This window comes from Tinamus guttatus, unplaced genomic scaffold (assembly GCF_059628265.1).
Source record: "Tinamus guttatus ecotype Peru unplaced genomic scaffold, ASM5962826v1 Tinamus_guttatus_pri_ptg000115l, whole genome shotgun sequence".
NCBI lineage: Eukaryota > Metazoa > Chordata > Aves > Tinamiformes > Tinamidae > Tinamus > Tinamus guttatus.
The window spans coordinates 8,397,463-8,410,465 of record NW_028288649.1 but is presented as its reverse complement, the minus strand read 5'-3'; positions in this window follow the sequence as shown (position 1 = coordinate 8,410,465).

Sequence of the window (13,003 nt, the reverse complement as noted above, 5' to 3'; positions counted from 1 at the left end):
TCTCTGTCCTGTGCTTACGCTGAAGGCCAGCTTCGATCTTGTGCAATGAGATGTAAATTGAAAGTGCTAGCTTTTATAGCTAATTAAATGATAATGACAGTTTTATTTCCAAGTTCTGTCTTTTGGTATGTTCTTCACTGTGAAAGCAGCTCTTGAGCCTGTGTCTGCAAAGGTAGATAGCTAAGATAAGCTAAGCAGAAAGCTAAGATAATTCATTAAACTTCATGATCAGTAAAGTATATAGTTTTTAAATAGGGACCATGCAATGCTTTAGGTTGTATGCCGAGATATTTACCATAGAGTATTTCATTTAGGTAGGGTTTCAAGCTGTTCACTTTATAATGGTAACAAGAGTCTCTTAGATGTTCCTGAAAGGACTAGAGAACTTCTCTGTGGTGTTACAGGCTCCTCAGCCACATTCAGGTTTATGCTGCACAGGTAGATGGTGGAAATCCGAATTTGGATAACTGGCAGTTACAAGGTGTTTTAAGGTGCATTTTTGTAAAATGCCCTGTGACCTTTCGCTACAGAGTTTGCTCAAATGACATGCTGAGAGTGGAGTAACTGCCTCTTCTGGTAGAGCAAGCTGCACAGTTCTAGGCTCCGTGGGTTTCATAGCAGCCTGCAAGGATGGCAGCAGGAAAGGCATGAACAGAGGGCCTCCAAAGGGCTCCAGCGGGGCGGGCAGGTTTAGGAAAAGGAAAAGGCGCAGGGACTGAAATATCCAAGACTTGCCATGTGACTGAAAAAACAGAAGAGCTTATTTGGCTGCTTCATTGAAGGTCTAAAGGACAAAGCTTTTTGGCAGCACGTTCAAGTTGGGAAGTACACATCAATAAGGTTCTTGCAGGCATTCCTTCCATACCGTGTTTTGGCTGAGTCAGGAGAAAAAAAAAATCCAAGGATTCTTCTGTGGCTTTGTTAAATGCTACTGACTCTTTTGAATAAGGAAGATCATTTTTAAAAATGGTTTTTAAAATATTTTTTGCCACCTTTTCCATAAGGAAGTGGAGTTGGTTTTGAAAGCAGCCTGTGCTTTGATGTAGGGCAGGGATTGGAGGGTCCCGAGTGCAGACTCCGTGAACAAGATCTCCCCTCAAGCACAGAAGGCAAGAGAGCAGAGAGGGGGCTGCTGCTCCCCTTCTGGGCTTTCAAGGGCTTAAATGGTGCAGACGCATCCATTTTTAAAGGTGACAGCCTTGAGGTTGGCAGTCAGCAGCCTGTGCTGACCTAAGCTCTCCAGGGCGCTTGCTAGCAAGGAGGCAAGGATGGTGGTGGGTGATGGAACCACCAGCACTGAGGCTGTGTCAGTTGCCATAGTCAAAACCTCCCTGGGGAGGGCAGAGATTGGCTTGTCTTTGGTGAAACTTGATTGAGATTTCCTGGAGCTTTTCTAGCTTTCAAGGAGCTAGTCCCCTTCAAAGTTCTTTGAAATCTATTGATGAACATAAATACCGTGTTATTCTCTATCAGGCCAGTTAAGTAATTTGAAAGAGGTGGTATTTGTTTCAGGGGGAACTCTTAGATAGGGCTCCTCTCAAGTCTCCAGGAAATTGGGTTGCCTTAAAAGCAGCATGTTCTCACCCAGGACGTGTCTCACACTATGTTTTAAAGCACACTAAGTGCTAAGTTTTGTGTTCTGGGGCTGAAAGGAGGATGAATTGCAGTGGATTTGCGTGAAGAGCAAAGGCAGATTTTCTGCTCCTCCCCACCCCTTTTATTAAAGCTTGCTTTTTTTAAAAGGGAAAACTAAGGTTTAGAGTTGTGTGCTTGAGATGCCTGGCCTATAGAGAAGTTTATAAAGAAGTTTTGTGGTATCTTTCCAGTTGATTTTTAGCCTTTGGGGCAAGTTAATAGATCGCAAATCTGTTTGTGTATGATGAATTTTGTTGAAAATCAATTACCTGAGATCTGTTAGTAGTTGCAGTGGGAGAGGCCATGATTTGAGTTCCACCAAGGATCTCCTGTGACGCAGATGTTAAGCTCCAGCCCATGAGGAAGGGGAGGCAGCAGCAATTCCACTTGTGAAATGTATTAGAGACCAAGGAATCTGGTTTTCAGTTTCCAGGGCACCTATTCTGCTTGTCTGCGCGTGAGACTACGTATTTATCAGCCTGAACAGACATGTTTTAAAAATAATCAAGAGAAGCTACCTGGTCCTTTCAAGGTCAGCCAGGAGTATCCCAGTTACAGCCACATTTCTCTGGAGTTTATGGGAACAGCTTATTTCAGACTGGCAGTTGCTGTCAGAAGTAGTTGACTGTAACCTTTTATTACATTATGGATTTACATACATGTGTGTGCAAATTACGTAGATTAATCACTTAGCATTTGGTAGAAGATGAGGGCCTGACAAGCATTCGGCCACCGTTCAAACCTAATTCTGTCCTCCCAACGGGTAGGATGCGTAAAAACAGATTGTGTAAATTAGCAAATGTTCTTTGAATAAGCAAGTCATGAGCTGCCTTCCATGTTGCTAATAGATGTGCTCATTACTCGGCAGTACTGAGCAAGCCGAATAGTACAGGCCATGCTAATCAGCGGGGAGGGCAATTAGTTGATTTTGGCGCCTCCTAAGCACGGGAGCTGTTCTGCTGCGCAGGAGGGTGGCAGCGCCCTGCAGCCTCCCTGCAGCTGGGTGGGCGCCAGGGCCTGGCTGCCGCGCGGGGCGCTGGCGCGGCGCGAGCGATACCGAGATTTACCCTTATCGTTGTCCTTGCAATGCAGCCGCTGTTCAATAGCCTTGACCCAGTAAAAAAGCGAGAGCAAGTAAGCAGTCCCATCCATCTAGCTAGCTAATGATCAAAAAGCTGGTCTCTAAAAATAGGCTGATATCCTAGCCTTTTATCTGCTTATTCCCCAAAATGGGTAAAACCCTCTCTATCCTAGCACAGCTCTTTTCTTTCACAACACCGATAAAGGTAGTTCTGAGAGTATCAAGCTGAAAGACCTAGATCACTGGAAACACAATCATAGCCCAAACAAAGCAAATCGGGTATGAACTGATGAATATTTTCTGGTGTTTTAAATAAGCACCAGCTTCTGGAGCCAATCCTTTTTAAGTGAGTGCTTGAAGTCTATAGGTCTGTAAAAGGACAGAGAGTCTCTTTGTTGTTTGTAACCTCCTATGTCAAGGTTCTGAATCAGCCTTGATTTAATAATTACACGTGGGATGTATAGGTTGCAAGGGCTATCTCTCTAAAGGTAGGAAGTGATTGAGCTACGTTTCTGATGCAACATTTAATTTTGTGGCTGTCGTGTTCTTACCCAACACACCGGCAGAGGCCTCTGGAAAGCCAGGTTTGGAACCCAGTTCTGGGCCCTTCGTTGCTGCCAAAAAATTTGACAGCACATTCTTTTCCTCATTATCAATTGATATTTAGTCATATAATTAAAGGCTTTTATGTAATAAAGATGATGTTTAATAGCACTAAGTACTGTAAACTCTCCATCATGCAGGGAAATGGAGAGTTGCTGTACCATGCAGGACACTGGCTCACGTGTGAGCAGATGAGTGATCGGTTTAAGCATGGTAAGATCTGTGCTGCCTTGGAGCTCTCTCGGGTCAGACCCTCAGAGCCTGCTCAGGTCTGACCACGTTGCCTTCTACTAAAGGTACTAAAGGTTAAAAAATACTTACGGTTAATACGCTGGCCCCGAGCTGGCTGCTCAAGGGTTGCGCAGCCTGTGCAGGGCTCTGAAAGGGCTGTAGAGGCATCGGTGCAGACCCGAGCGGGCTGCTTGTGTTCAAGGTGAGACATTCTCTTGGAAACAGAAGAGACGAGAGGCGCGCTGAGGAGAAAAAGAGCAAATCAAAGGGGGAAAGAAAGGATTTGGGGCACTGCTTAGCCCCTGGGCACAGTGCAGTCCCTGGGTTATAAACTTGGCCTCACTGGAGCTGTTTTGCCGTTGAATTAGCCCGGTGTGGCTGCAGGAACATTAATCCGCAACCCGGGTAAACCTAGAGGGTGTCTGCGCTGCACCTAACGCGCCTCTGCGAAGGGTGTGCTGTGTAACGCGCTGCTGGGACGCTGCGTTTGCTCGAGTCCTCCCATTCCCAGACCCTGTAAAGAGGCTGCACGCCAGTAGCCAGTGCAGCAGACAGAAATTAAGATCTCTTATGCCCTGTACTGTGCTCAATCACAGAACAAAAATGCGTCCCCATCCCTGAAGAGCTCATGCACTAAGTATAGGAAGTCGCTTATTAGTGCAGTGTTCACTCATTCATTTATGCACACAAACATTTTTCTCCCAGCATAGCTTTTCTGTGACTAACAAGCAATTATTTGCACCCTTTCCTCGTACAGGAATCAAAGTAATTTGGCTCATCCGCTGTTAGGATCTCCCTGCCTTTCTTGCAGGTTTCATTACTAGCCTGAAGAATTTAGATAGAGAGTTACTTAACTAGTATAAATCCACTGCATAGATGAGCTTTGGGTTATCTTTTTTGATAGGGAATGCCACAAAATATGGTTCATCTGTACTCAGTAAAAAAAAGAATAGAGGCAAAGTAGATAATACCTCTAAAATTAGGAAGAAGAGTGGATGTAGAAGGAACTTTCCCAATTGATTATTTATAAGAGTAAAATATGTAAATCAATTGATCCTGTTGATTTTGCACAATCTGATTTTCATTTAATGTAGGTAATTTTATTTCTGGTAGGTGCTGAGATGTCTATTCTTAGTAGAAAGAGACTAAAAATCCATGTGAATTGATAGTGAGATACCCATTTTTTCATGTTGCCTAATTTCTATGGGAAAGCTGATAACTGCTCTTTATGAATGATAGAAAAAAAAAAAGATTACACTTGCTGCTTGGGTTTAAAGTCCTGTTTCATCCAAACAGCGAATTTAAGCAATAGTTTCAGTCTCTCTGTGGGAAACAAAAAATAATTAATTAATTAGTGTGAAGGGTTACACTGGAAACCTAATTCTTAGATTTATTATTTATATTGTTGAGAAGGGAAAAAAGGAAAAGAAGGCAAGCTACTGTGAACGAATGAAACATTTTTTGAGGTCCTGCAGCTAAATGAAAAACTGCTATAGGTATTATGTTCATTGGCTGGTTAAATGAAAATGCAAAAATCATAAAATTATTTAATATAGAAGATCAGTTTTCTCCAGTGATGGTCAGGGCTGAAAACTTTAAAACACCTATCTAAGAAACAATCTTGCCTACGTGCCATTCTGGCAACACTCAAAAAATTTGACTTCTTTAAGAAATATAACTCAAAAATAAGGAAATAGATTGTGATGGTGTTTTTTTTTTTTTTTTTTAGCCTGAATAATTAATTATTTAGTCACATTGTGACTGTGCAGAAATGAACTGCAGAACTGGGATTTGGTCCAGGTTAGAACGATCACTGAAACTGGATGTTTTTGCAGCTTCCTCTAATTGTCCTAAAGTCCCAGGAATGGCCTTGTAGTTCAACCATGGGGTGGCGAGGTGCTTTCAGAGCCCATGTTTGAGCATGGGATGGCGAGGTGCAGCTTGTAACAGCAGGGAGGGCAGAAGCCCAGGGGCAAGGCGAGGAGGGAGACCCAGAGAAGCGGTCGCCTTCCATCCTGCAGCGGCTGGGGAGCCTGGCCCGGCGTGACTCGAGCTTCGCTCTCTTCAGCACGTGTCAGCCAGCCTGAATTGCCCAATCTTGGTTCTGCTGGTTTCATTACAGCCCTGAGCAACAGGGCGGTGCTTGCTGCTGACTCAGTTCTTTTCCTTTTTTCATTTTTTTCCCTAGTATGATGGAGATTGACAAGGTTGTAATTGTTCAGTTTTGTTTTTTAAAGAAAAAAAAAAAAGGCACTTCTCAACTTTGTGTGCCCCTGTGTTGTCGGCACAGCAGGCTCCACCTGCACGCCAGGCACCAAGGGGAGAAGAAGGGGGGAGCAGGAGGTCTAAGCCGAGCAGCTTTGACGCAGGAGATTTCCTAACTCAAGGCTAGATAGACCCGATGTGGAGTGTCCCTCTGAGATCTACGATCCTGGATGAGAGTAAGACTTGAAAGAAACAAAAGTGTGAGCTGCTGCAGGCCCCACTCTGGCGACTGTAGCGGGTCCCCACAAGAGCTGGGTGGGTGCTGGGCCAGTCTGGAAGTCTAACCGACACGGTATCCCTTTGGGATGGAGTTGTTAAAGGGTATTTGGAGAAGGAGCTCAATGACTACACAGAGTCCAGCTCCTTGTTTGCCACCTCCGAGGCCCTCAGCAGCAGCGTACGGATTCCCTCACGCTGCAGCGGGCGTTGGGGCTGTCACGTTCAGGGACTGCACGTGGATCTCAGCCCGGGCAGCGGAGGCCGCGGCAGCCACAGCTGCTGGTGCCTCCCACGGAGCTTCTGGCTGTGCACGAGCGCACGCTGGGCCTGGGCACGGGGTGGAGCGTGAGGCGCATGAGGGGAAAATGGCTCCCCTGACTCACAGGTGCCTCCTGTAACTCAAAATTGGAAGTGGAAATACAACCTGTTTTGATGGTCTGCTCCTGGAAGCTCATGGAGCCAGACACTTTGCAGGTGAGTCAGAGCAAAGCTGCGACGCTCAGGACTGCTCTATCAGTGGCTTGGCAGCATTATGTAACGAGCCACTGTCCTTGGCCACTGATAAAACTGGCTACCTTGGGCCTTCGGTACTAGATTTCTGCTCATAGCTGACTGTTTTTGAGGAACTGCAGTAACACAAAATGGCAAGTGTCTGGAGGCATGGCAGGATGCAGCTGAGCTCTTGCTGAATGCAGGCCTATTATTGGACATGGTGCTACAGCTCTTCAGGAAGAGAAAATAACGTTTCACTGGTGGCCTCATGATGCCCCCACATTCCTTTGTGGTGGTGCTGCTTAAATTGCACTTAAAATGGTGTATCTGTCTGGTTGGTGAAGGCACTAACACTGCTTGTGCCGAACACGCCTGTTTCTTTGCACAAGGAGTGGCTGAGGTTCAGAGAAGGAAGCTTTTGCTCGCTTGGAGCCTGGTGCTCTCGGCTTCTTCTCTATGCTTGCATTTTGCCATGTCTTTTTCAATGCTCCTGCTGAAAATGTTTGTATTGGAGTGTTGGTGAAAATTGCCAGGGTTTTAATCAAGATCCTTCCTGTCTTCGGAGAAGCCTTTGCCTTGTCCCAGGCCAGGAGAAATGGAAGAATGTTCTTTTGCTTGATTGTGTTACCTCAAACAACGTTGAATAAATTCACTGATGGTGAGAAATACAAACCTTGAAATGCAACAGTCTTTGTTAACATCCAAAGTGTTATTTGATATTCCCTTTTGGAGGGGATGGTTGTGGCAGTGAACGCCAACAATATTTTGAATCTTGGAGCTGTGTGTTCGATCCTAGCTGGGCATTCCATGCATTTTCAGGTGTTCATGTAAAAACAGATGAAGTGACTGTGATGATTTTATTACATCTCTAAATGCCCCACCAGGAGGTTTTGTTGGGACACCCGGGATCCCTTGAACAACTGACAGAATATTCACAAGGCCTCGGAGAATACTTTAGACCAGAAAGGTCTTCTCTCTGGCTCACCGGAGGGAGCCAGTTTTGCTGCATGTGAAGCTGGTGGATAGATCTGAGGAAATACATGTCACCCTTCATTCACTAGGCTGAAAAAATCCAGCTCTGTGTTCCCATCACATCAAATATGGCTGGTCCCTTAATAGGCATATCGTTGTGTCAAGAGTAATCTGGGCAAGGCCACCGAGGCATAACACAGGCAGGCCTGAGACTCAGGGCAGAAAGATTAGCCAGATGTGTTCACATTCCCACTGCTTGCACAAGTGCCAGAATTACAAGTGTAGATTAGTTTGGACCCGCCGCAATGTTTGGAAAATCAAATACCAGAGATATCCCACAAACATAATTCTAAGACTCTATTAGCATAATTTTCATCTTACATCGGGCTTGCATGATTGTAACCCCACTGCTTTTAATGGAATTATTCCAGATTTATCTGGAATTCATGTTATTTTAAGATGGGGTTGTGTATTTGCAAAATGGTTTGAGTACCTACAGTTTGTTTCTAACAAGATTTGACTCTTTACTACCAATATCTTGCACAGAACTTTATCAGAGAAACTACGTTTGTTTTAATGGTTAAGTTTTTATAGCTGGAAGCAATTTTCTTTAGTGTAACATTTCAGAAGCCCTTTATGGCTAGTGATATTTCATTGAATGCCTGAAGACTGAGACCTACTGCATGACTTTATCATGTATAAAGCTTATTATGTGACATAATTTGGTGCATAGCAGGCGTATTTATTTAAAAGGTCACGAAATCATATTTCACCAGTGGTAATGGCATTTTTATCCATTTAATAGGTTTATCCTAAAGCATATTTATTTCTAATGCATTTTTTTCGAAGGCAGTTAATAACTTTAACTCTTCAGGCTCTTAGTAGAATTGAGAACGTAGCATTTCAGGATTAGGATTTTTGCAGTTGGACCTAATCCAGCAAGATGCAGGCTCTGATAAGGTGCTTCATGCTTTGTCTCGGGATAGAACTCAGCCCCTTGAAGCATCAGCCCTTAAATCATCTTTTGACCTGCAAGTTAGCCAGGCTGACCCAATAACCAGGGAAAAACACCACATTATACAGAGTTACTAAAAGCCTGAAGCTATTGCGGCCTTTAAATTGCCAGCTAGCCTTTGGGTAGTTACATATAATAGTTCTCTGAGCCAAAATGTGTCTTGTTTTATTGGTTCATTCCCTTGAGAAATTTCACTGATTTGAATACAGCTGCCTTTGTTCTGTCTGGCTGTAAAAGGGCAGTCATCTCTCTCTGGGCCAATGCTCCGGAACGAATGGTACTTGTAATTAAAGGCTGCATATTTCCTATGGTCCTGGGCTATTAGGGGCTCCAATACAGACGGCATTTGCCTCCGTTCATGACTGAGCGAAGTTTTGTCTAGAATTTCCCTTGTAAAATATGCCAGCAATCATCTAGATTGTGCTGCTCCAGAGGACAGGAGCAAGAGGAAGAAGAGCAAAAGCTTGCAGGTAGCTCTGGGCACCATTTCTGAGCTTGCGTCCTCCATAAAACCTGTACAGTCTCCAAAGGAAGGGAAAAGCATTACCTGCATCTGTGTTCTGCCTAGGAGCCAGGTTTATATTTGTGTTACTTCACATCCATCCAAGCATTAACACAGTTTGCAAAGAGAAAAAGCAAACTTCCATTTGTATTTCAATGGCCAGAAGGGCTTAGAAGGCAAATGTCAAGAGAAGGTGGAGCGGCACTGCACGAGTGCTGAGGCAATGGTTTTGGTGCCAAGAGAGCAGCATTACAACGCTGGGGTTTCCTCTCTCTGTGGCTCATGGCAGAGCAGAGCGCCGGGTGCTCCCCTCTGGTTCCTGTGCGAGCTCCAGCACGGACGTCCGCGGCTGCAGGAGCTTCCTGGTGAGCACTGGTGCTGTGATGCAGGGTGCTCTCCCGGACACAGTGACTTAGGAGCGTTTGAAAAAGTCAGAAGAAAACGTAGGTTTAGAAGATATTTGTTACAGAAGAAACAAGGCGGGGAAATAGTAAGAGAATTCAGTGGTGGGGGAGAAGGCACCAGCAGCTGTTGGAGCTCTGCTGTGGGGGGCGGCAGTTGTATCCTGTCAGTGAGTCTTCAGTAAAACTCTGTTGATTTTTCCTCAGAGGCAGTAAAATGTGTCATTGGAAATCAGCTGCTGTAAGTCACCTAAGTCTGAGGGCTTTAGCTGAAGTATGAGCTGCTTTACTCAATGCATTTTGCTTCTTCTCTGCCATAAATCATGATGAGTCCAAGCAAGCAGTATGCAGCCAGTTAGCATGAATAAGAAGTATACCTGTAATAACATTAGGTAAGATAGAAATGTCTACAACTTTCAGGCCATAAACCTACTGCTCATCAGCTGAATCAGGAGGAAAGTTCCCCTCTGGGCAAGCGGGTGTCTAAGTGTCCCCTAAGAGCTCTTTCACCTTCCTCCAAGTCCCTGATACTTGGCACCGAGAGACAGGATGTGAGATGGAGTGAACAACCTGTGAGCCAGTTCCTCTCCTTCAATTGGCTGCAGTGTTCCCAGCCCCTGCACTGGTGCCTTGTGCCGTGGAGACCTGCCCTTCCTGGGTAGGCTCTATATTTAGCTTTTGCTTCATCCTGAAGCATTCTGCACACACTCAGTGTAGGACAGGATGCGATGACAAGCCAAAGAACCAAGACCTCCTCACCTGGATTTCACTTCAATAAGGAAAAAGGGCAATGATTGTATAGTTAGAGGTATATGTCAAATATAATTTGCAGTGGAGCGGAGCAAAGGGTCAGAAATACTCTGTAGGGCTTGACACAAGCCTACTGCAATCAATAGAAATGTTTCTATTAACTAAAACAGGCTGAGATTAGTTAGGTGAATTATTGATCTTTGCATCATTAATATAGGAAAGAAGTTATAGGTTATAGTTATAATTCTAACAACATTTACAAGGCAATATTTTAACTAGTAACTGAGGATAGCAAGTAAATATTGCTTTAGAGAAGCTGGAGATACAAGGAAAGTTTTCTTATCGGTTGTCTGACTCAAGAGAAGTGAACTTGTATGAACTCGTTCAAACTGCAATTGTGGGGCACAAATTATTCACAAAAGTTAGGTCACTGAAAATTGCAGAAGGATCTTGTGAAATGGACTGACTGAACAGTAAAACAGTATTTTATATGGGAGAAAATAACTTTCATTATATGTAAGCCAGCATAAGTGCTATAATAAAACCATTACCAGGACAAAGAACTTGGGGACATACAGATCTGTGAAAATGTCAGCTTAGTCTCAAGCGTCAGTCAAAAAGACAAAGAAGACATTAGGAGCTTTTTCCTAAGGTAAAAAGGAACAAAGAAACAGAAAATATCATAAAGTGCTGAGTCTGAAAGAGTTGCTGCCTCTTGGTGTGCTTAATGTAAACGTTCTCTCTCTTTGCAAGGAATATGTTTGGCTACCAAGTTAATATTGCTATGAATGTGCCAGGCATTTAAGAAATCCAGCTCATCAAAAGCAGGCAAATGCCTGCTGATAGGAGCTAGTACATTCCCAGCTGGTGTGTGCAAACCTGCTAGATGTTTATCAGGCTCCACGTGGACGCAAAGGTGCAGGCATCCTGGCATGACCTGAGCAACCACCAGCATTTCAGGCCTGAGGAAAAAGAGTCATCGGCCTCCACATACCTCCGGTGAGGTGGCTACCGCGCATCCTGTCCCACCATCCAGCTATGCAGTTAGCAGTTCAGTCAGCATGAGTTGCTGCAAGACTCCGGCGCAGTCTCCCCCCTCCCAGAGGCAGGGGAGTATTTAGCACAGGTGGGGATTCACCCTGCCATCTCTGGAATTTAAACATGCAATTTTAGCTGCTCCATGTGTCAGGGGGAGAACAGATGGGGAAAAGTTTGTGTGCTCTCCCAGGGGCATGCTACACATGGGAGGTTTCTGTCCCACTCTGGGACTCTCTTTTGCTCTTGCACATGTCAATGCCTCCATTCAGTCTCTTTCCAAAACCCCATGACGGAGAGCAGCTCCTCAGGAGATGGAGACTGAAGGTTTCAGAGAGCTGAACCCAGGGAGGTCCCATCACCCCTCGTCTGATCCCCTCACTGGGTTGAGTGATGCTCCCGCTCTCCGGAACACCAGCACTGCACTGTGTCCCATAATGCCCAGACTCGACTTGTCTTCTGTGGAGAGGCCAAAAACACGTGGGGAAATGTGTCTCCTTCTGGGGATCAGGTGATACCTGCCGATAATCCCTTCACAAAGGACGGACATGACAGCTCTGAAAGCCATGTTGTAGGGGCCAAGGTTGGGGGAAGGTCAAAGAAGCCCCTTGAGAGAAGCCCAGGCACCGCAGCTCCATCAGCCCCCACAGCTGTGGGGTACCATTGCCAGCGTTCGCTTGTATGAGGAGGAAGCTGCCAAGGGGAACTAAGAAAAATGTGGCTCCTGTACTGCAGCCCCCTGGCAGAGCGTTATCTTCCCCTGAGCTACAGGGCATGTCCTCGGGACTTCCATGTCCTCAAAGGCAGCTTTCCCTCCAAGCACAGCCAGGCCTCTCAGCGGCTACTGGGGCAGTTGGTAGGTTCATGCTGGCCAGCAGAGCTGCAGTGTAGCAGTGGAAGGGGCCGTTTTCAAGATCTCCATCTGGGATACCAGGATGGGAGTTACATCAATTGCATCATCCTGTGGCTACCTTTAGCCAGCTGGACCTGCTGGGCCTCCTCAGGAAAAACACCTTTTGGCTTCCTCTGATGCACTGGGCAGGGTGGGCCCATTAGTTGCTTTTGCCAGACTGTCACTAAATGCTGGGCTCTGGGGGTCACAAGTATGTGAGGAACTGGCTGGTGGGGAGGGAACCAGTGGGGAGGTGGTACAGGAGCAACTGAGGGCATGAGGGAAGGGGTTGCTCTTCCATGAAGGAAGAGGTATGTGAGAGCATCAAAAGAGAGCTAAATCCATTGGGGTTTTCCCACAGAGAAGGGAAGGCTGGAGAACTGGGCAGAGAGGAACATCATGATGTTCAATAATGGGAAGTGCAGAGAGCAGGACCCGGGGAGGAGTAACTCCAGCAGTGCATTATTATGCAGCAGGACAGGCTGGGGGTGACACACTGGAGAGCAGCTGAGCAGCTCCATGGAGGACTTGGGGTCCTGCTGGACAAATAGTTGCCTATGAGCCAGCAGAGTGTCCTTGTGGCCAAGAAGGCCAATGGGATCCTGGGGTGCATTAGGAAGAGTGTTGCCGGCAGGTCCTCCCCGCTCTGCTCAGGCCTGGTGAGGCCACATCTGGAGTGCAGTGTCCAGTATGGGGTCCTCAATACAAGAGAGACGCGGAGCTACTGCAGCGGGTTCTGTCTGCGAAGGGCTGCTAAGGTGATCTGGGGACTGCAGCATGTCTCATATGAGGAAAGGCTCAGAGGGACAGGCCTGTTTAGCCTGGAGAAGACTGAGGGTAAAGTCAGTCAGATACTTATCAATATGTATAAGTATCTGAAGGGAGGGTGTGAAGAGCAGGGGCCCTGACT